This window comes from Sturnira hondurensis, unplaced genomic scaffold (genome assembly GCF_014824575.4).
Source record: "Sturnira hondurensis isolate 20B ecotype Veracruz unplaced genomic scaffold, ASM1482457v3 Scaffold0016663, whole genome shotgun sequence".
Classification (NCBI taxonomy): Eukaryota; Metazoa; Chordata; class Mammalia; order Chiroptera; family Phyllostomidae; genus Sturnira; species Sturnira hondurensis.
This window is the reverse complement of record NW_028089294.1, coordinates 3,884,572-3,906,475: the sequence shown is the minus strand read 5'-3', so window position 1 is coordinate 3,906,475 and position 21,904 is coordinate 3,884,572. Positions and strand designations below refer to the sequence as shown.

The 21,904-nt window shown below is 53.2% G+C and overlaps 1 long non-coding RNA gene across 1 annotated transcript; it reads right to left on the bottom strand.

The window, feature by feature from the left end:
- Positions 1–10,192: 10,192 nt before the first annotated feature.
- Positions 10,193–19,225, bottom strand: LOC119001434 (uncharacterized). Its single transcript, XR_005069572.1, has 3 exons — positions 19,077–19,225; positions 18,800–18,876; positions 10,193–10,781 (listed from the first exon to the last, which is right to left on the bottom strand). It is a non-coding gene; the product is annotated as an uncharacterized LOC119001434 (long non-coding RNA).
- Between the last annotated feature and the right edge of the window lie 2,679 nt (positions 19,226–21,904).

Below are 21,904 nucleotides of genomic sequence, written 5' to 3'. Positions count from 1 at the left end.
TCGGCAGAACCATCAACCGAGTGTATGTGGGGGCAAAATCCCAAAACACACACACACACACACACACACACACACACACGGAAAAATACTCTGACCCTGAGCTGAGCAGTCTGCAGATCCTGGGAAGTAGTAGGGAGCCACCACGTGTTCAGGGGCAGGCACAGGCGCAGGGCAGGTGTGCAGGGGCCACTCAGCAATCACCAGGTTCAGCAGAGGGACAGTCGGGCCCAATGGGGAAGACCCTATTGGGAAAGTCCCTGAAACTGGGCCACCAGGGCAAATCTCATCTTCCAGGGGTTGAGCCAGGGGCCCAAGGTTCTGTGGGTCTCTGATACTCTTTCTATGAGGCCAGAGTGGCTGCGGGAGGAGACCTGAATAGGTTGCAGAGGAGGAGCCTGGGGCGAGTACTGTCTGTGTGTGTGTGTGTGTGTGAGAGAGAGAGAGAGAGAGAGAAAAAAAGAGAGAGAGAATTGTAGGTTGGGGGCATATACCAAGGAGCAGAGGCTCCAAGTAGCCAGAATTTGTGGCCGTTCTGAGTGGGAGGCTCTTTCCCAGGCTGGGCCGGCTCTGCCCTCCAGTACCAGGAGGTGCTGGAACCTCCGCAAGGAGAGGCCAAGAGGCCACACCCGGTACTGGCTCAGCCCAGCACCGCTCCCTGGCCTGCCTGAGCCCCACACCTGAATAGTTCCATCTCTGGTCAGAGAGTGTCTGGGTGTGAATGGAAGTATGTGTGTGTGTGTGTGTGTGTATGTGTGTGTGGCAATTCTAGATCAAAGAATGCTCAGGTCCTGCTAAAGGTCAGCAAGGACCGAGGGCCTGGCCTACCTCTGCAGACTCTGGCACCCAGGCTGCTCCTTCCTATCCAGACCTGCTGGGCCTTGAAGGCAGTGGGAGCAGACAGGCCTCTGACTCAGGCTGGGCAAAGGGGCCAGGGCTAGAAGTGTGGGGTGGTGGGGCGTAGGGAGGGGCCCATGTAATCCCTGCTGAGGGCAGTCCCCACACATAGCCTTGTCGGGTGTTGCTGGGGTTGTCCGAGCTTATTGCGTGCTGGGGTCTGGGGTCAGCAGGCTAGGACATGCTCTCGGGCCCCTCAGCAGCAGGCAAGGGCCCCAGACGTGAATATTCAACACAGATGGCTGAGCACAGACAGGCACAGAAGGCCTTTGGAGATTTGCTGCCTTGGTGTCACTGCCAGCTCCTGGGAAGGCTGTGGGGCTCCTCCAGCAGGGTGAGTGGTCCAGAGACAGGCCCTGCAGCGCCCCCCGGGGCTGCACACCGGGACACGGTCTCCAGAAATGCAATCGGACTGAGAGAAGCTCATGGGGAAAAAGTGTTGGACCCCTCTGAGAGTCCAGAAGAAGCCCTAGTAGACACATCAGAATGGGGAGTGGCACTGTGTGGGGGTCCTGCCTGCCAAGGCCGACAGGAGGGTCAGCCCTGATGTGGCCGGGCCACTTCCGGCTTTGGGGCCCTGAGATGCAGCTTCTGTGGGACTGCGGGTGGGGCCCCGTGGAAAAATCTCCTCTCAAAGAAGCCGCCTTTGAGCTCTACAGGAATGCAGGGGAGGGGGTGGACTTGGGGCTAGTGCATTCTGGAGGACTTGGACCCGGACTGGAGAGTGCAGCGTTCCCAGGGGCTGATGCCTGGCAGTGCAGGAACCAGGAGGGCACAGGGATGTGCCTGGCAGCACCAGGGCGAGGCAGGCTGTGTGCGTATGTGTGTATGTGTGTGTTGGAGGGCAGGGGATGGGGTGGGTGATGGACAGACAAATACGGGGCTGAGAGTGACCTGAAGTGTCACATGTCTGTGCTCCTAATGCAGCTTGGACTAAGAAATCTCACTTTTTCTTGTTTAAAAATATAAGTTTAAATACTGTAGTGGTTTAAAATGCGGACTATGGAGCCAGGCAGCCTGGGGTCGAATCCAGACTACCTGACCCCCTCCTAGCTGCCATGACTTCCAGTGAATTGCTCCATCCATCCCCAGGTCTCAGTGTGCCTCACCGTAAAATGGGCATCAGAGTAGTACTGACCTCACAGGGTCATTGCCAGGAGTAGATGAAGTGCTTAGAAATGGGCCCTACACTGAGTGAACACTATACAGGTGTGATTGGTCCTGAAGGAATAAACTCCATGGCAATCAATCTGTCAATGCCAGGCCAATGCTGAACTCACATGGGGTGTGGCAAAGGCCACCAACGTCAGAACATCCAAAGTCCCTGGACCTGTTACGTTGGCAGAGGGCCTGACCCGGCACTCCCCAGTCCTGAAGAAAGCCCTAGAAAAGTGTTTGGGCTTTCCCAGGTATCTGTGGGCGTTTCCCAGGGAGTGGGGGACTGGGAGACCCCAGCCTTGGCTGTACGTTCCTTTCATGGCCTGCGGGCCGCCCCTGCTACTGCTGCAGGGCCCGGCCGGCTGACTAGTCTGTTGTGCATCTTTTCCATGGAAAGTGGAGGGTCAAAGGGTACAGGACTCACTCTGTGGGTCTATGGCGACGCATGTGTGCTTATGGAGGTTCCACATCCTCTGGTCCCTGGGCTGTAGCCTGCTCTGACCAGAACCCCATAGCAACTAGTCCACACCAGCCCATCTGGAACTGATTTTTAGCTAACTTGTCTTTCTAATGATTTCATCAGTTGGCTAAATCAGTCAACAAACACTTATCCAGCCTTCCTATATGTCACACGATTAAACTTTAGGTACACAGAGGTCTCTGTCTTGAATGATAGAACCAGAATGAGGTCTGGAGTTGAGATGAGAAAGGGATTCCTGGCCATGGGAATAGTGTGGACCAAGGTGTACGGGAAGGGGAGAGCCTACCTAGGGCAGGATGCGTGGCTGGAGGATGAGCAAACTTGTCCAAGGGCAGGAGACAGGGCTGGAAGGTGACATCAGGAAGGGCCCTATGGCTCAGGCCGAGGCTTTCTTTGGAAGGAGCCATTGAAAGCGAGACTTCAAATACCCAGTGGGTGGGGAGGTGTCCCAGACAGCGCGGTAAGGCTGGGGCCTGTGGCTGTCCAACGTACCTTTGCAGGTTAATGACAGTGTAGTGTTGGAGTATATCTGAGGGGCTGGGTTGCCCCATACATTGTAGACTGCACGACTGGCTCATTCTGGAGTTGTGCAATGTGGTGGCCCTGTGGCATCTGGAGGTCTGGTGTCCAGGTGTCAAATATGAGTGACCATCTGTGTGTGTGTCAGGGGCCGTGATTTGGCCAATGGGTGTGTGTGTGTATCTACCATAATTCAGGCACTCCCCAGGCACTTGGGAAGGGCTATTTTTGGAGGTGTTAGTCCATAGATAGGGCCCCCACTCCCACCCCATCCTGTGCACATCTGCTCAAGTGAGAACACCTGGGGGTGATTGCACATCTGGGCTTGTCCCTGGGTGGAAGGTGCATCTCTGGGCATCCGGCTGAGCAGGTGCTGGCCCCCCTGGAAGGCTGGCCTGGGGAGGAGATGAGGAGCGGGATGGGGGAGAGCGTCTGGCATGGGAGTAGATGGGCCCTTGGGCCCTTGGCGGGAGGGAGTGTGTGGATTGGGGGCCTAGACTGGGGTTGGGCCTAAACAAGGATGCGTGCACATAAACTTAAGTGTGGGCCTTCATGGGCGTCTGTGGCCCCCAGGTCTGCGCCAGGCGGTGGGAGTGGGACTGTGCAGGCCCAGAACTGATGTGTGTGTGCATATCAGCCAGTGTGGGAGGCTGTGTGGCTGCCACACCTGGCTGACTCCCAGGCTGTGGGGCTCTATTTTTAGAAGTGATGGCCTGTAGATCCCCCGGTGCACCTGCTCAGGTGCTGATGAGGATTCAGCCAGCCTGCCAGGAGAGTGAACCTGTCTCAGCCAGTGCCACCCGCTCTCTGTTACACAGGCCTGCACTTCAAACAGAGCAGCCTCCTGCCTCTAGTTACGCAGGGTGGGCTGTGCCTGCGGCCCCCACGAGCCATTGACGGGGAATCCTAGCCCCCATGGCCACACCTGCAGTTCTAACTCCTCTCTCCCAGGAGTGCCCCACCCCCATCTCCCTTTGCAGGAGGCCCAGGATACTGCTGGCCCACTATGTCCAGTCCGGTCACCCTGAGAGTTGGGCCAGGTGGGCCAGCTGGGGCTGTGGAGGGAAGGAGATATGGGTCAGAAAAGACCTCCTCTCTTACCGAATGGCTGGGCCTCTCCACCAGCTCCCCCTTCCAGGAGGCTTCCTTCCTGGGTGCAGGCAGACCATCCCCCAGACAGACAAAAGTGGGGCTGCCTGTGTGCTGCACCCCCTGCCCCTGAATCTCCTCATCCTCTCCCCTCTGTGTCCTGTCGATCTCATCTCCCCCCACTCCCTTGGTCATTTTTCTGTTTTTTGTTTTTTTTTTAGATTTTATTTATTTATCTTAAGAGAAATATCAATGTATGGTTGCTGGGAACAGGCCTGCAACCCAGGCATGTGCCCTGACTGAGAATCAAACTGCGATCGTGTGGTTTGCAGGCCTGCGCTCAATCCACTGAGCTATGCCAGGGCCCCCTTGGTCATTTTCCTAAAGAAGGTTAACAACAATGTGCTCTGAGCTCCAACTACATGGTGGGCTCAGTGTGAAGTGCATTCTCTCTTCGATCTCATTTAACCCCCACAACACAGGGCTGCCGCTGCAGGGAGAAAGCTGCGGGTCAGAGTGGTACCAATCACCCAGGGAGAGGGGCACAGAGTAAGGGCGAGGCCCAGATCCGGGCAAGTCCTTAGCTGTGCATTGTCCTTGGTTCACTCACCTCCCAGATATGGTCTTGGTGGAGCTGGGCTGCGGACCAGGAGCCCTCGCTGGGCTGTGGGAAGGGTGCGCAGAAGGGGAGGGCATGCCAGACACATTTAGGGTCTAGGCAGAAGGTGGCCGTGGAAGATGTGTTGGAGATGGGCTTCAGGGTCTATACTCCTAACACCACTTCTGCCCTTTCGCCTCTCAGGTTCCGATGGGGAGGGAAGGCACCCAGGAGGGGGAGGTGCTGAATTGCTCACCTCCCAGTCTTAAAACCTTCACACTTGTGACTCAGACCCCCTGATGGTCCCTTTCAAGGAATGATGTCTACTTCCCTTTAAAAGAGGGGAGAGTAGAAAAGGGAAAAACACATTTTGTTCTGCTGTCTCACGATGTCATTTGGGAACAGTTTGTCCCCTTTCCTCCCTATCTCTGCCCCCTTCTCCCCACCCCCACCCCAGGCTGTTTCCTGGGACCACAGATAACACCCCCTCCACCCCATCTTCTTCTGCATGAGCCCATTACCTCACTCACTTTCCAAAATCCCAGTGTCCAGCCCTGAGCCATGAGGTGGAGGTAATGCATGAGAGGGTTTCTCTCCGAGAGTCAGAGGGTTGGGGGGAAGCCAGGGGTTCTCGGCTAGCGCCCCAGATTCAGACCCGACCCCCTTCACTGTCTCTGCCTTTTGCTGAGAAGCTCAGCTTGTTCTTGGACCAAAAGCTCCGTGAGGGCAGAGACCTTGTCTGTCTGGTTCAGAGGTTTGCAGGCTTTTGAAATAAAAAACCACTGTTGGCCCTTGACCGGCTTACTTTTGGGGAAAAAGACACCCCCCCAAAATACACGAAACATACTCATGTGAAAGCACACTCTGATTCCACATTACATGTAATGTTACTTTCTAGTAATTTTTTAAAAAAATGTTTTTGATGATTATGATTGTGAGATTATCTGACTGCACTTCATGCATTTAACTTAGAATTGACTCTAGTTTCTTTGAAAGCATCATGCCTATTTGGGCTTCTTCAAAATGAGAACATCTAAACCAACAAATTGCTTTCACATGTAACAAAATGTTCATGAGTTCCAGGTTTTTCCAGTTGCCATAAGATTAAACTTAAACTTGCCATAAGATTATGCTCAACTGACATTGTTACATTGCTTTACGTTCGATTTTCTAGTCTTTTAAAAACATTTTAAAGCCAGTACACCCCCCACCCCTCAACACCCCTGGTCTCAGACTTTTTTGCAGGACTTCGAACATTTCACAGGCCTCACATCCTCTGCCTGCATGACCAGAAGAACAAACAGCCAAAATCAGTTCAAACAGATGCCTGTGGAATAAAGGCAGTGGAACAAATGAACAAACGAATGAATGAATGAGTGAATCCTAAGGGCCACATGGAGGAAGAAATTGCACTGCAGCCTGAAGTCCCCATGGCTCCCACCACCGTCAGACTAGTTGACTGTGGGAGAAGGGGAGGGCAGGATGCGGAGGGCCCTTCAGGAGGGCCTGAGGATGGAGGAAGCTGGGCAGAGGGAAAGGAGAGGTAGGGGAAAGGCTGCACCTACCGCTGCCCCCAGACCTTCCCTAGAGGAGGGCCCATCTATTTCAGGCCTGGGAAGTTCCAGCCCCTAGCAGGATGCCTGGCATATAATCTGTGGCAATGAATAGTCGTTGACTGAATGGATGGAATCAGTCACTGGTTAAGCCAGGCCACAATGTTAGTCACTCCTGTCCTGTCCCCAAAGACCGCCTTGCTGCCTGACAACGATGAATGTCTCTCGCAGGGTTGCCTGTGCCGCCGAGCAGGTGGTCCACTGCACCACCCCTGGTGGTGCCATTTTCCTGGACGGCGTGTGAGTGATGCCCCCTGAAGTCGTAGGACAGGGTGCGCCTGCAAAACACTGTTTCCTCTTCTTTCAGGCTCAGGGGAGCTGGAGCCACGCTGAGAGTGAGAGGGGTAAGGGAAGGGATCTCCCAGTCCGGACATTGCAGGTTTCCCCTGCTTTTCCCTCCAATGCCTAAGGCCCCGCCCTTCCTTTGTTCCTTTCTAACTTGGCCTTGAGATGACTTGGCCAAACCTGACCTATTATTCTGTCCTTCAATTACAGAGTCTGGAACTTGCAGTATGATTTTGGCAAGACACAGAACTTCTCCAGGTCTCAGTTTCTGCACCTAAGACATAAGTAAATTTGTACGGAGCAATTCTTGATGATTCTCCTTGGCTTGAAGGGACCTTATGGAAACAAAGGTTGAAGGAATGCATCCGGACTGGATGTGGCGTTCTCAGAGAAGACAAAGCCCCACATCCCGCCCAGTCCAGCCAGGCCTTCTGTGCACTCAGGCCCCCAATCCAAAGGAGGGGGCAGCATCCTGGAATGGAAGGAGACTGTGCCAGGAGCCAGAGCCCTCTCGAGCCCTGACTCTGATAATACCATCTGATGAAAGTGCGCTGTGGAGCCAGCCAGGGCCCCTGCCTGGGCAGCTCTCTCCTCTGCAAAGCTGGTGCTCTAGCCGGGTCAGCCGGTGTCCCGTGCCAGGCTGAGTCTGTGATGGCCTTTTCCTTTTCTCCTTAACGCCCATGATTTTTGTCTTAGTCTTTGTGATGACAAACATCATGTATTCTCATGGAAATGCAAACAGTACCAACATAGGTGACGTGTTAAGTGAAATCCAACTCTGCTAACTCACTGCCAATTTTTTTTATAACTTTAAATTCCGATGTGTTTTCAAATTTCCTAAAAAGTTACGAGAGTGCTAGGAAGACTCTGGTATAGATTTGACTCAGATCTGTTGGTTATTTACATTCTTCATTTTTTGCTTCATTTCTCTCTCTGTGTGTCATGTGTCTGTGTGTGTGTGTGTGCGTGTGTACAATTTCTCCCCTAAATCTGTGAGGGTAAGTTGCAGACATACGTACACCCTCTTACCTCTCAATCCTTCAGGGTGTATTTCCTAAGAACAGGGACATTCTCTTACAATGTCAGACTTACATAACCGCTGCAGTTAACAAAATCAGGAAACTTAGCATTAACACAACACTATAATCCAGTCCACAGTCCACATTCAAAATCACTTGTGTGGTAGCCTTTTCGGCAAAAGTAGAAAAATACGAACAATGGAGAGTTTTTCTTAAAGCCAACATGTCTTTAGCTTCAAGGATTGTGCTTAATTCTAAATCGTGTTCCCCTCTGTGGTGTGGTTTTATTTTACTGATGTTTTAAATGCCCCTTTTTAATAAAGTGATGATGAGATTAGAAAGTGGTTTGTTATTTGCTTTTGATATTTTATTACTTGGCAAAATAAAAGATGGGAGGCCCATTGTTAGTCCTCAAACTTCCTTTGCAGGGATTCCCAGGTGTGGTTCCCCTGGCACCAATGTTCTCTAATTCCGGGACAGTCAGATCACCAGAGACCTTCGGGAAGCCCATTTGAGAGCACAGCTGCTCCTGATGCTGGGCGTGGGGGATGGGCTAGGCAGCCAAAGGCCCTACCTCCGGGAGCAAATGGCTTCTACCCCAAAGGGGTGCACCTTTATCCTTCCCGTCGCTCTCTAGTATCTGTTTGGAGCATCCCCTACCTCATGAGTCTTGCAGAAAGGCAGAGCCCTCCTCCCACCCTAGAAGCCAGACTTCACTTTCCCAGCCTCCTTTGCAGCTGCAGTACAGGCATGTAACAGGCCTTAGTCAATCAGACGCCGGCCGGCCGGCCAGGAGCTCTGAATCTTAAGCAGGTGATACAAAGAAGCAGAGGTGGGCTTTATGGGACAGAACTGCTAGGGGAGCAGCCCCAGGAAGAGTTTTCAGGGGTAGTGGAGGCTCAGGGCCAATTGCACTCTTGTCCTCCCTGGTCTGGCCCAGAGGTGTGATTTGGGCTGGGGTTCTGGCTATGGTCCAGTCCTCTCAGGTTCCTGAGCCCAGCTTTGCAGCCAGCCCAAGTGGTCCATGAGAGCTTTCTGTTGCTTGCAACCAAGAGCCCTGCTCCATTAACACAGAGAAACCAGTGCCATGGGAATAAAGAGGACCCAGGACCTGGAGTATGGATACTGCGGGACCAGGTGAGCGGTGATTCTGTAGGGTGGGCAGACAGACACACAGGAACAGAGAGTTCTCATCTGGAATGTGGATGGGACACCCCGTCTAAGTGCTGGGTGGGGTAGCCCAGACCGAAAGTGCTGTGGGGGAGGGGAAGGAGGAATGTGAGAGGAGAGAGCCTGGAGCCTGCGGATGGCGGGTGGGAGGAAGGACATGAGCACAAAAAGAACTGGGGCGGGGGTGGCTTTGTAGGAGGAGACAGACAAACTGGGTGGCACTGTTCACATCCGCCCCATGTATATTTTGACCCTCTTCTTTTTTTAAAAGATTTTATTTATTTATTTACAGTCGGAGGGGAAGGGAGGGCAAAAGAGAGGGAGAGAAATATCAATATGTGGTTGCCTCTTCTGTGCCCTGCAACCCAGGCATGTGCCCCAACTGGGAATCGAACTGGCAACCCCCTGCTTTACAGTCTGGTGCTCAACCCACCGGACCACACCAGCCAGAGCTTTTCGGCCCCTTTCTATCTGTCAGGCAGTGTATTGGTTAATGAACAGTCTGGGGATAAACACTGTCATCCTCCTTATCCATGTAAAGAAAGGGTGATGCCGAGAGATGGTATGACTTCCACAAGATCAGAAGAGAAGACGGGGCCTGGGCCAGAATGTTGGCCTGGTTCTCACTCCGATGGCGATGCTCTCAAGAACCGAAACAGATGCTCAGGTGAGGGCCCAACCTCTCTGCCTCAGTCCCTGAGTTTTCACCTACTTCTGGTGAGCACTTGAAGTAAATGTGTTCCCTGTAAGTCCCACATGAGGCAGTTTAGTAGGATGATGGATTCTGGGGCCTGGCTCCCTTTGAAAACACCAAGCCCTCCCTCCTCTGCCCCCACCTGTGTAATAGCCGGGTCCAAACAAATGAACCACCCACAGCCCACACGCTGGCTGCCTACCCAGTGGCCTTCCTGCCTCCCACTGCCCTCCCCTCCGCAGCCGCCCAGCCCGGGTTTGTTCCAGGTGTTCGTCCTGCTCCTCCTGGCACCGAGTTAGTGCTGTGGCGGTAGTGCCCTCGCTTGGGATAGAGTTGGGCACGGAACGTGGCTCACTTCTGACCCCTGAACAGTAAGGGACAGTCTCCTAGGAACTTCTGTAAAAAAATTTTCCTGGACTTTAAAACTGGACACAAGGACGAATTGTTTCCTGTGTTTTTTGCTTTGTTTTGTCTTTCAGTTTGCTGCTATGGATACAGTTGTGTGACAGTGTGATGACTGGGGTGGCAGCAGCTTCATTGTTTTTTATTTATTTATTTTAGAGATGACGGGGGAAGGGAGAAAGAGGGAGAGAAACATCAATGTGGGAGAGGAACATCAGTCGGTTGCCTTTTGCACGCGCCCCAACTGGGGACCTGGCCCAAAACCCAGGCATGTGCTCTGACGGGGAACTGAACTGGTGACCTTTCCCTTTGTGGGATGACACCCAACCAACTGAGCCACGCAGGCCAGGGCCGGCAGCCTTATTGGGACCATGAGGCAAGCTAGCCAAGGACAAAGCAACATGCTGAGAATGGCAGAGAGGAAGGAAAAGAAGAAATAATCCGGGTCCCTGATGATGAGTCGGAGTTGCAGAATTAACCTTTGCTGAAGCTACCCTTCCTCTGGACTTCTCATTCCGTGAGATGGCACCTTTTTTTTTTTTGTCAAAGCCAATTGAATAGAAGTTCTGCTCTGGCCACTGCAAACATTGTTACTGAAGTACGAGCCGTGGTATCAAAAGAATAACATAGTTTGGTACACTAATACCTGCCAGCAAGGACAACTGGCACTGGTTAGTTAAATGAGGAAGACCTGGTGCCTTCACCAAAGGGGGCCCTAAGAATTTCATTCTCGTGGCTGGTTGGGAGCTGGGAGTGCAGCAGCCCGAGGCCCTGACTCTGCGTCTTGTCCTGGTGTGAGGGAGGGCCCTATCAGAACAGAGGTCCACTCCTGGTCAGCCAAACTTCTGACACTCATTTCCTGTAGGGTCAGCAGAGGAAAGTAGCTTTATTTACTGAATCAGGATGGAAAACAGATGTGTAAGCACCCCACTGGGCCCAGCCTCACCCTGGACAGAGGCCGGGCCTGTTCTCAGCCCTGACCTGCTCACCAGCCCCCTGTTTCTCACCTCGAATCCAGATGTGGCTTCTTCCAAGCCCTAATAATAATTTTGATTTGTGGTGGTGGAGTCACCGTGGCCCCCCAGCTCAACTCTAAACTCACCAACTCTCCAAAGGGAAGCACAGGAGTTACACTTCGAGACATTGGTGAGGAAGCCCCGGAGGGGCACAGAGGGCTGTGGACTTGAGAAGCAGACCGATGTGGGTTCAGCCACAGCCTGGTCTCATGCCAGCCTTGTGATCTCAACCATTGTGTCAGTCGGCAACTGCTGTGTAATAAGCACCCCCCACACACACAACTCGGGGACTCAGCAGCAACTCTTTATTTGCTGATGGTTCTAAAGTTTGGCAGGAGGGCTCATTTGTTCTGCACACCGCGTTGCGCCTCGTAAGTGAAGTCAGTGGGACTGTGGAGTGTGTGCAAAGCAGAAGAGGCATGTGCCTGCCCTGTTCCTCACTTCCTGTCCCTAAAGCACTGGTTCTTTTTTCCTTCAGACCTTCCTCACTCACCAGCAAGCCGAAGGTAGGGAGTGTCGGCAGAATGGGTCCATGTCAAGAGAAGCTCTTCCCACAAGGGGCCTCAGATGATTTTTGGAAATGTTTCGGTATTCATTTGACCCAGAAAACGCCACAAAATCATGCAAATCAAGAGGTCCAAATTTTTTTAAACATTTCATTTATTTATCTTTAGAGGGGAAGGGAAGGAGAGAGATATGAATGTATGGTTGGCTCTCATGAGTCCCCTGCTGGGAACTGGTCTGCAACCCAGGCATGTACCCTGCCTGGGAATCGAACCGCGATCGTGGGGTTCGCAGGTCCACGCTCAGTAAACTGAGCTACACCAGCCAGGTCAGGAGGTCCAAATTTTTGTGTTCACTTTAAGAACATCCAAGAAACTGCCCAGGCCATCAAAGGTATGCATTTCTGGAAGCCACCAAGTATCTGACGGATGTCACTTTACGGACGCAATGTGCACCATTCCGTCATTACAATGGCGGAGCTGGGTAGGTGACCCCTGGCCAAAGAGGGGCCTGGACATGGGATCAATGGCCCAAAAAGAGACCTGAATTTTTGCTGCCCACGCTATAAAGTGAAGAGAGTGCTGGTGGCCTGAAGGGCTGGATGTAGACTCTCTGGTCATCGAGCACATCCAGGTGAACAAAGCTCCCGAGAGGCAGTGCAGAGCTTAGAGAGCCCAGGGCGGACTCCCCCCCAATGAGCTCTCCCTGCCGCCCTGAGATGGCCTTTCTGAAAAAGAGCAGGTTGTTCCTGAGCCAGAAGAGGAGCTTTCACAGAAGAAAAAGTTATTCCAGAAGAAGCAAGAACTTATAGCCAGGAATAAGTTCAGAGTAAAATAAATGCAAATAAAAATAAAAACAGAAAAAAAAACCAGGGAAAATAGAAAATGAGTTAGTTTTGTTTATTTTGTGCAGTGTTTCAACTGTCCTGGTTAGAATGAAATACATATCCATACACAAGCTACAAAATAGGAATTGTATAATTTTGGTGCTTTCATATATGAGTTAAATGCTCTTATATTTGCATTTAAGACGGACATTACATAATATAAAGTTGAACGGTAAAATTCATCCTATTTAAAAATTTTAATTTTTTCTTTACTTAGAACAACATTAAGTAGCAAAGGAAAAAAAAAACACCACCATGACATGAGAGAGGCTATGGAAGAAAGGAGAGTTGTATGTTAGTACCTCTCATGACATCTTTTTCTTGCTTTTTGAACAAGGTTTCCCTCCCCCATCACCCCCCTTTTCATGTCTTTGGACCCCACAAATTATGTAGCTGGTCCAGGGGCCCGGTCTCTTAAGGCCTAGGCCAAAATGGACACAGAACCACATTCTATTGGTCCAAACAAGTCACAAGACCAGTCCAGAGTCAAGGGGGTGGAAGGAGGGAGAAGGACTCCAAGTCTTAAAGGGGAGCAGTATTCGGAACAGAGATGGGAGGAATTGTCAGTGCTATCTTTGGGGACAAAATACAGCAACCATAGGTCATAACCCTTCTGATCCTTAGGCTTCTCATCTGTAAAATGGGACTAGTTCTACTTACTTCCCAAGGCTGTTTGAGGATAAGAATATTGTGGATTCCTGGACCTTTGGCAATGGCTCACTCAGGGTTGGTTCCTCCCCTTCTTTAATTTTGCTATTTGCTCTCATATCATTCCTTTTATCCCAATCATTTATTCATTCGATATTTATTGAGTCCTATGACTCAGGCACTGCTCTAGGAGCTGGGAATCACAGCGGAGGATAAAATAGACAAATGAGCCTACGTGCATGGAGTGTATGTGTTGGTAAGAGAGACATACAAAAGGAGGTAAATAAAAAAACGCATGTAGCATGTTGGTGGTGGAAGATGCTAGGAAGAAGAAAAACACGGGGCAAAGGGGTGGACAGTGCCCAGGTCAGAGCCGCAGTTTTAGCTAGCGTGGCCCGGAAGGCGTCACAGAGGATGTCATTTGAGTGGCCCCTGCAGGACAAGCCAGGAGGACAACGAAGGCAGAGGGAAAGCTAGGGCAGTGCAAAGGCTGTAAGAGGAGATATCTGGGGTGTTTGTGGAACAGCGAGGGGCCCAGGGAGCTGGAATTGAGAGTGGGAAGAGGGCAGAGGGAGCTGGGGAGGGCAGCGCCCCATGGGCTGCCGTCAGGACTTGGCCTTTTACTGCAGGTTTGGAGGAGGGGGCAGTGGCTGTTGGGAGGCCCAGAGGCTGCGGCGAGGAGCAGGAGAGGGGCAGGGAGGCCATTGTGGCCATGGTGGAGGTGGAAGACGTGACTAGGTTCTGGACAGTTTTTTGGAGGCAGAGCAGAAAGGATTTATCTGTCAACTCACAGTGAATCAATTCGGCATGAAAGGCGGGGGTTATCAAATTCTCATTTTATGGAGAGAAAGTCCAACTTTGGAGAGGCGGAGGGACATGCATGATGTCGTGGTTGCTAAGTGATGTCCCCACAAGGTCATATGATTGTTAGGTGCTGACCCTCATCAGGAAGGAAGGCTGTGGCCCAGCGGTCTAGCTGAGACTGACAAGCAAGGGCCGTGTGTGAGGCCTGCATTGGGTGTCTGTAATGGGTCTTTCTCTGGGTTTCCTTATTGGTCACTCCAAATTCCTCTCTCCTCACTGCCACCTCCCATCCTCCAGGCAAGGGGGGGGTCCAACCTTTTGGTGTCTCTGCGCCACACTGGAACAAGAGTTGGGCCACACATAAAATACACTGTGAAATGTAATCACACAAAAACTTGTAATGTTTTAAGGAAATTTACAGTTTTGTGTTGGGCGCATTTGCAGCCATCTTGGGCCACATGCGGCCTATGGGCCTATGGGCTGCATGTTGGACGCCACTGCCTAGAGCTTTGCAAACACAGTTCTATCTCCTCCCAGGCCCAGAGGAACCAGCCTTGTCTATGAGAGAGTAACTGTGCAAATGTAAGCAAATAGAAGAGTCCCTCTTCTTGCTACCCATTCAGATTTGCTCCCATTCCAAGAAGCCCCTCTCAAGGCCACCTCCTCTCTACCCTGACCACCCATGGCCAGTCTATTAGGACCACACTCTGGGCTTGCTCTCATCCTTTGGTGGCAGTCTGGTGGGCTCAGAGGGGATCTGTCTCTGAGAATGTCAGCTCCCACAAACTCTTGCCCCGCTAGCACTCTCCCTCCCGGTTGGCTCTGTGTGCCATGGCTTCCCATGGCATTCCTCACCTACTTACATACTGTGGATGGTCTTAGGCTGTCTATTACATACCCCCTATGAAAGCTGGCTGCCTGAGGGCTGGGGTATTTTTGTTCATGGAGGTTTTGCAAGCACCTGGAACTATGTGGGGCCATTTAGATGCTCCTCAGGCATTTGTTTTGGTTGTCTTTGGGATTATTGTTGAGAAAAGAGAGAAGCAGTGGGGACAAAGGCTGCTTCTTTGAGGGTTAGGGGGCAGTTGCCCGACCTGGAAGCAGTAGCACCTCCAGGTCAGAGGGACTGGACTCTGATTCCTGAACCCTGCTCTCCAGCTGGCCTCGGGAGCCCATGAGCTTCCTGTCACTAACAACCAAGAATGCTGCTCCCAGAATACAGAGAAACCAGCGACACAGGAATGGAGAGGAATTAGGGTCTGGAGTACACCACGCTGCCCTGGGGGAAGTCCAGCTTCTTTCTGCCCCACCTTTCCTCTTTCCCTGGGGGGTGGCCCCTGTTGGAGCCACACCCTCCTGCTGGCTCTGCACACGCATGCCAGTGCACACCTGCACACCCTGCCTCCATGGCCCCACCTCCCACCCAGCCCTTGTGCGCTCGCCGCTGACGTGGCTGTGGTTTCCAGGCCCCAAAGGTGGAGATTAGAGCCAGGGCGTCCTGTTCTCTGCAGCTACAGCAGCGGGTGGGTGGAGGACAGTCCCCCTGCAAACAAGCGCATGCAGAGGTCCCTTCTCTTCACCCTGTATCTGCGCAGGTGCACGTGTGCACATGCACACAGATGGGTGGGCACCAGGCTGGCTGCTCTGAGGCCTCAGGCATGAGAGCTGTGCACCCACCTGTACCAGGCCCTGCTGCGGCAGAGAGAACAGGCGGAGGAAGTGGCTACAGGTTCCCTTCCCTGCACCTGAGCTCACACCTTTACTGCTTCACCCACAGAGCATGGCCACACAGACTTGTTTCCCTCCTTTGCGGGGGAGCATGCCCTCTTTTGCCCTCTCCTATCAAAACCTTATCTCCATGAGAGGGAGGGGTCTGGCATTCAGCCCTGAGTGGAGCTCCTCTGAGAGGTCCGGCCCAAACCTCAAGCTCAGCGCCTTCCTTGTACCAGGAATCCCCACTTGAGGGGGGGAAGTGGATGTTGCCTCTGGGGCCAGGCATCTTGGGTCGAATGTTGGCTCTGCATGACCTTCCCCAAGTCACTTAACCTCTCTGTGCCCCAGTTTTGTGGGTATTAAATAGGTTCCTACATGCGAAGTGCTTAGCGCAGCAGCTTCTGTGCAGGGAAGTTGTCAATAAGCAACTTAGCTGTTTTCAATAATAAAAAATACTCCATAAATGTCCCTCTTATTGTTTCCTGCCTCAGAGCCAGGAGAGGCCTTAGAAACGGTCTCTGTCAGGGCTTGCAGCTCAGCTCTGGCCTCCCAGACTGAGCCTGCAGCCTTCAGACCACCTGGGAGCCTGTTGGAGTCTCAGAGAGCCAGGCCACCCTGGGGATTCTAAGGCAGCAGGTGGGTGGCAGGAGGGGGAACTCACACCTTGGCCTGCAGCCACCTGCAGCCAGGTACCCCCTCCCAGCCTCAGCCTGGTCTACCCACCTGCCCCCTCCCTCTTCTTTCTACCTCTCCAGGTCCCCTCTGTCTTGCAGGGCTCTTTTGAGGTCATTGCCTGCAGAAAGAATGTCTGTCAACTCTGCTGCCTGAGCTCCTACCACTCCTACTTCTTGGAGCCTCGGTCTCCTTAAGAATGAAAGGGGCTCAGACTCCCACATCATGGATTCACGCCCAGTGAGGTAATGCATCCGTGAGTGCGTGGCCACAGCTGCCAGTCCAGGCTGGCTCTTGCTACTGTGTGCACCCTGTGCCTGGCAGGCCCTGCTGGCACCCAGCACCCTTGGGTTCTGGGGCCCCCAGCAGGGTCCAGGACCCCAGACCCACAGCAGGCCTCAGGGAAGACTTGTTGACCAGGGTGGGCTGGAATGAACTTTGTGCCCTCCTCTCTCTAGCTCTGAGCTGAGCAGGGAACACAATGACCAGAACTTGAGGGTATTCAGTCCTCACTCTAAACAGCTGAGAGGAGGAGCTGAATTCACCCTGGGCTCCGGAGGAAGTTGAAAGCTGGGCCACAGCAGTGACAGTTCAAGGGCCTGCAGGGCAGTCCCCACCCCACCCTCACCTGCCGACATAAGTCAGCTGGAAGGTGCATGACCCTTGCACAGCACCCCCCTCTCCCAGGCCCTGGATCTGCAGAGGCCTGGTCCCAGCCAGGGGGCTCCCCCTGCTCGCATATGCTCTGCACTCTGGGCAGCCAGCAGAGCTTTGTGTCTTTCAGTCAGCAATGCCCTCTCCAGGCTCTTCTGAGGAAAGGCCCACTTAATGGTACCTCTCCACCCCAAGCCCCTTTCCTCACCTCTCCCAGGTGATCTCACCTTTAACAGGAACCTAAACAGTGAAACAAACAAGAAAGCAAAATATAACCAAAGGCACTGAAGTAGAGAACAGGATGACAGTGACCCGAGGGGAGAGGGGAGGGAATTTCAGGGGAACGGTTTGCAGGAACAAGTATAAAGGACATATGGACAAAAACTAAGGGGGGGCGGAAATGGGAGGGAGGTGGGGAGCACTGGGGGGGGGGCTGGGATGGGAGTAAAAGGCAGAAAACTGTACTTAAACAACAATTAAAAGAAGAAAGAAAGAAAGAGAGAGAAAAAAAGAAAGAAAATATGTATTAAGCACCTACCGTATATCTTGGTGGTTTCTATACCTACTGTATGGTGGTTTCTTGTCTACAACCTTATTTAATCCTTCACAATATCCTGAGGTGTACGCATTTCACAGATAAGGAAACCAGCTCAGAGAAGCTTAGTAACCTGCCTGAGGTCACACTGTTTATAGGTGGCCAAGCTGGCCTTCCCACCCAGGCTCCCGTGAAGAAGTTCCTCATGCCTATGGGGAGCCAGGGCAACCAGGCTTCTTGTTTGTCGAGGAAGAAACGGGTACCCAGAGCTGGGAAGGGAGTGCCTCGGGCCATGCCAGAGGCTGCTGGCAGAACCTGGCAGGGGTACAGAACTTTCTTTTGTCATTGGATGCCTGACAGGAAGGGCTGTGACGGGAAGAGCTCTGCCGGGAAGGCTCCTTGCTTCGCAGGGAGGCACCAGGAGGCACCAGGTCCTTCTGGCCAGTCCCAGCTGAAGTAGGGCCCTGTGACTCTTCACCTCCTGGCCTGGCTTTAGTTTTCTTCATGACACTTACTGTCCCTTGCAGCACTTTTATCTATCAGATTATGTAACCCCAACTAGAATGTGAACTCCATGAACTCAGGGAGGGTCTGTCTTGTTCCCTTACCTAGAATGGTCCCTGGCTCAAACTTGACAGTCATTTATTGTGGAATGAATGAATGAAGTCAGGTGGTGAAGGAAGAAACTTATGCTTGTGAGGGGCAGTTTGGTGTGAAGCTAGACTTGCGAAAGGCAGGCTGATCGATCATTCTAGGTGGGGGAGGGGAGTGAGAGGCCCGCTGCAGAACAGGGCCAGCGGGGCCCCGTGTACCGCCACGTGCTCTCACACACAGGCTGAAAGTGAATGGTGCGCCCTCTGGTTGTGCTGTTTGACCACAGTCCCTGGCGCCCCTGGGGATGGAGGGCGGTTGTGGCCCCCTCAGCAGGGCCACCCGAGGAAGTGAGGGAGCGGAGGCAGCTCTACGGGTGCCTGCCTGCCTCGGGAGGAACAGGCTGTACCCTGCAGGAGGACACCACGTGGCCGCGGTTAGCAGTTCGCCATCCGGTGGCTTGTCCCCTCAGACGGCCCTCCACGCAGGGGCAGCAAACGTTCTGTGTTAGCAGTCTCCAGTACCCGGAGTGCCCAGAGGGATGCAGGTGGGGAAATCACCCCGACACACCCCACAAACACATACCAGACGCTGTAGACAAAGATCATCACAACAGTGGGAGGAGGGGGGCTGTTTCCTGAGCCACAGAGGGCTCTGAAGGCGGGGGACACTGTGTTCTGAGACCTCTCCGTGGGGCGAAGGAGTCGTGAGGAACCTGTCCCAGCCCCTGCTCCGCCCCAATCCCACAGGCTGGGCACAGCCGCCACCACCCTGTGCTCCTGGGGCTCGTGGCTGATGAGTCACCTCGCCCATAGCCAGCCCTGCCGGTCGATGTTATCAGCCCCTCTGCTTACTTAATCCCCTGATGGTTGACATCACCACCACCTCCGTCTTCACCTTCTCGGAGCTGCTGCCTGCTGCCTGGCATATCCTGGAAAGGACAGTGGTGGAGGTCTCTTGCCAGAAGCTACCAGGGTGGGTAAATTAGGACCCCCAGTTACTCGGCCTTTAGCCTCAAGGCACTTGGCTTCGTTTCCTGCTTCACTGTTTGGGGGCCTCAGTTTACCTCCCAGAATGTGTAGTCTGGAGTCAGGCCCTGGAAGAGCCTTTTCCACCCTGCTTGACACTTACCCCCTTTCTGCTTGTTCAGATGCAAGTGCAGCTGTGTCCTTGGGGTGTAGTCCCCACGTCTAGCCCTCTGCTGTCTTGTGCGGGGCTCGCTGCCTCCAAGTCTCTGTGATGGGTCTGTGGGTTCCCAGGCTCTTCCAGGCTCAGACTGCGCTGCCCTGCAGGCCTTCTGTCCAGCCGCCCAGCCCTGGCACCCAGCTCCCTCCGCGATCCCCCAACTCTCGCCTTTGCCCCCATCTTGCTGGGTAGCGTCCTGGGAGCCCAAGCCAGTCTTTCTCATTGATAACCTAGCATTTCCCCTCTTCTCCTTTCACCCTGTCACCCTTCTCAATGGGCAGTGGCACATGGAAGATGCCATGGGTCGGTAGAGAGGTGACAGAGACATGGTTGAGAAGGGAGGAAATTCAGTTCCTTTCTGCACACTGCCCCTGTGCCACCATTTGAGATGGCCAGCAAAGGGGGTGAGGCTGAGAGGCCGCAGGGAGCGGCTCAGGGGGGCCCTTGGGCGCTGGACCTCAGTCCAGGATGGGAGGCTGCCCAAGCTTGGCATCTGAGGGAGGCAGTGAGGAGAAGTGGGTGGGGCTGGGCAGGGGGAAGAGCCAACTGTCTGAGCTGCCCAAAGAGCCCAAATGTCACTTCTCAAATGTCACTCTTTGGGGCCAGAGAAGAGGAAGGGGGAGGTTTCTCAACACCAGTCACTTTTTTACTCTAGTTATCTGACCAAAACGAATTGTTCTTAGAAGGAAAAAAACAAAACAAAACAAGTGCAAAACAGAAAACAAAACCCACCACTGAGGTCATTCCGATTTCCCCAGTGGCTGATGAGCAGGTCCTGAGAGCAGATAGCACACCTGGGCCACAGTGGACTCTGCACCCAGATACCGGCCACCACCTGGACAGCCTGGAGGAGCGGGTGGGGAAGAGAGGCCTAGAGGCGCAAGCCTGGATTCAGCTCTGCACACCCCAGTCTAGCCAGGCTTCTGTTCCCCCACCTATCAAGAAGGGGAAACCACTGAGGAACCAATGAGATGATAAATGTGAAAGGGCGTGGCAGTGGTCACTGGCCAGCCAGGAGGCTGGAGTCCTGTACAGAAGGGACAGAGGAGTTCGGGAGGGTTTCATACAAGTGGCCACAACTCAATAACTTGAGGACATTTTGTCAGAGGACTACGTCTGCTCTTGCATCTTTTAGGTTCCCTTTAAGCCCCGAATGGAGCTCTTATTAATGCTCCCACTGAAGTGCATACTTTGAACATCACGGGCACCGTTGCTGAACTCAGCCTGCAGCCTGCGTAGACCCTTGGACCCTTTTCCAAGTTTGAGTGCATGGGATCCTTGGTTGAATCTAGTGAGGGTTCTGCTGCTGGAGTACTTCCCCCCATGGCTGCAGACTAAGCTCGAATTCGAGTCAGCCCAGGCTGTTTTCTTCAGTTACAGAGTACAGCCGATTTTGGTCACGTTTTGAACCCTTAACTCCCTTTAACCCTGAGCCCAAAGCTCACCTCCACATGCATGGCTCGCGTGTACTTCAACCTCATGTACTCCAGACTGAACTCATCTTTCTCCCACCAGCCCCTCCCTCAACTTTGGGGCTAGATCTTAGTTCACAGCAGGACTCCCCCTCACCCAGGCCGGAGGCTGAGTCACCCTTGACCACTGCCTGGTGCCCACCATGTCTGATTAGCTTTCTCATCTAGTAGATCCTAACACTTCAACATCTTGAGGTTTCATCCCCTCCGCCCCAGCTTCTCTATTTCCCCCTCTCCCCAGTTTCTATAATGGTTTAGATCCCCATCTCTTTCATTAAGAGCGACCAGTGGCACTCATGAGACCTCCACACAGCTGCCAGGGGGCTCCCTGCTGATGCGAAGGCACCCTCCGCACCCCCACCCCCCGTGGCCCCTGCCTGCTTCTCTGGCCTCATACCCAGCACTGCGGGACGCAGACCACATGCATGCTAGAAATGGCTGGGCTGGAACTGCTTCCTCATGTTTGCTCAGGCTGTCGGGAATGCCCTTCCCCTCCTTGTCAGCCTGGACATTCTCCTCCTTCCTCCTCCTCCTGCAGGACTGCATACACTTGTAGGTTGCTCCTCCCTAGGTGCCTGGCTCTACTCTGTTGATCCCATGCTGAGGGTGCCTCCCCAGCTATAGTTTCAGCTTCAACACTAGCCACAGCCATCCTCTTGCCATGTGGACCCTGACCCCTCCAAAAACTCTGTAGGTAGGCGCCATCTAGACCTGGGTGGGATCCAGTTTTCCCCCTTTCCTGCTGGGGAAGTCAGACAAGTTACTTTATCTCTCTGAGCTTTCCTTCCCTCATCTATCAAATGGGTTAATACCATTACCTGCTTTCCAGGGCAAGTGACTGAGCCAGTCAGGTAAGTGCTTGGCTCAGAGCCTGGCTCACCACAAGCGGATAGCAGATGACACCCATAGTTTCCACTGTTGTAAGTAATTACTAAGCCCTGGGAGAAAGTGCAGATAGCTCAGGGTGCTGACACCTCAGCCCTCTGCTCCATTCCCCAGAGCTGTCCCTTTGTCTCCTCCACTCTTGTTTAGAACCCTCTGTGGGTCTCCTTTCCAGCTGTCTTCTCTTTCCACCTGGACAAGGGCTTGGGCGAGGTTGCCTCGTTCCCTTTGCCAGGCTTTTCTCCTGGGATCCAGGGCTGACCACGCGGGGCTGCGATGATGCCCAGTGTCAGGACTGCTGTCAGCTGGAGGGCAGTATGGGCTGCCACATACCTCTTGCTTACTGTAAAGCAGTGGCTTGCTCTACACGACTCCAAAGTTTACCCCCAGCCACACAGGGAGTGAGATGCTGAACTGGCA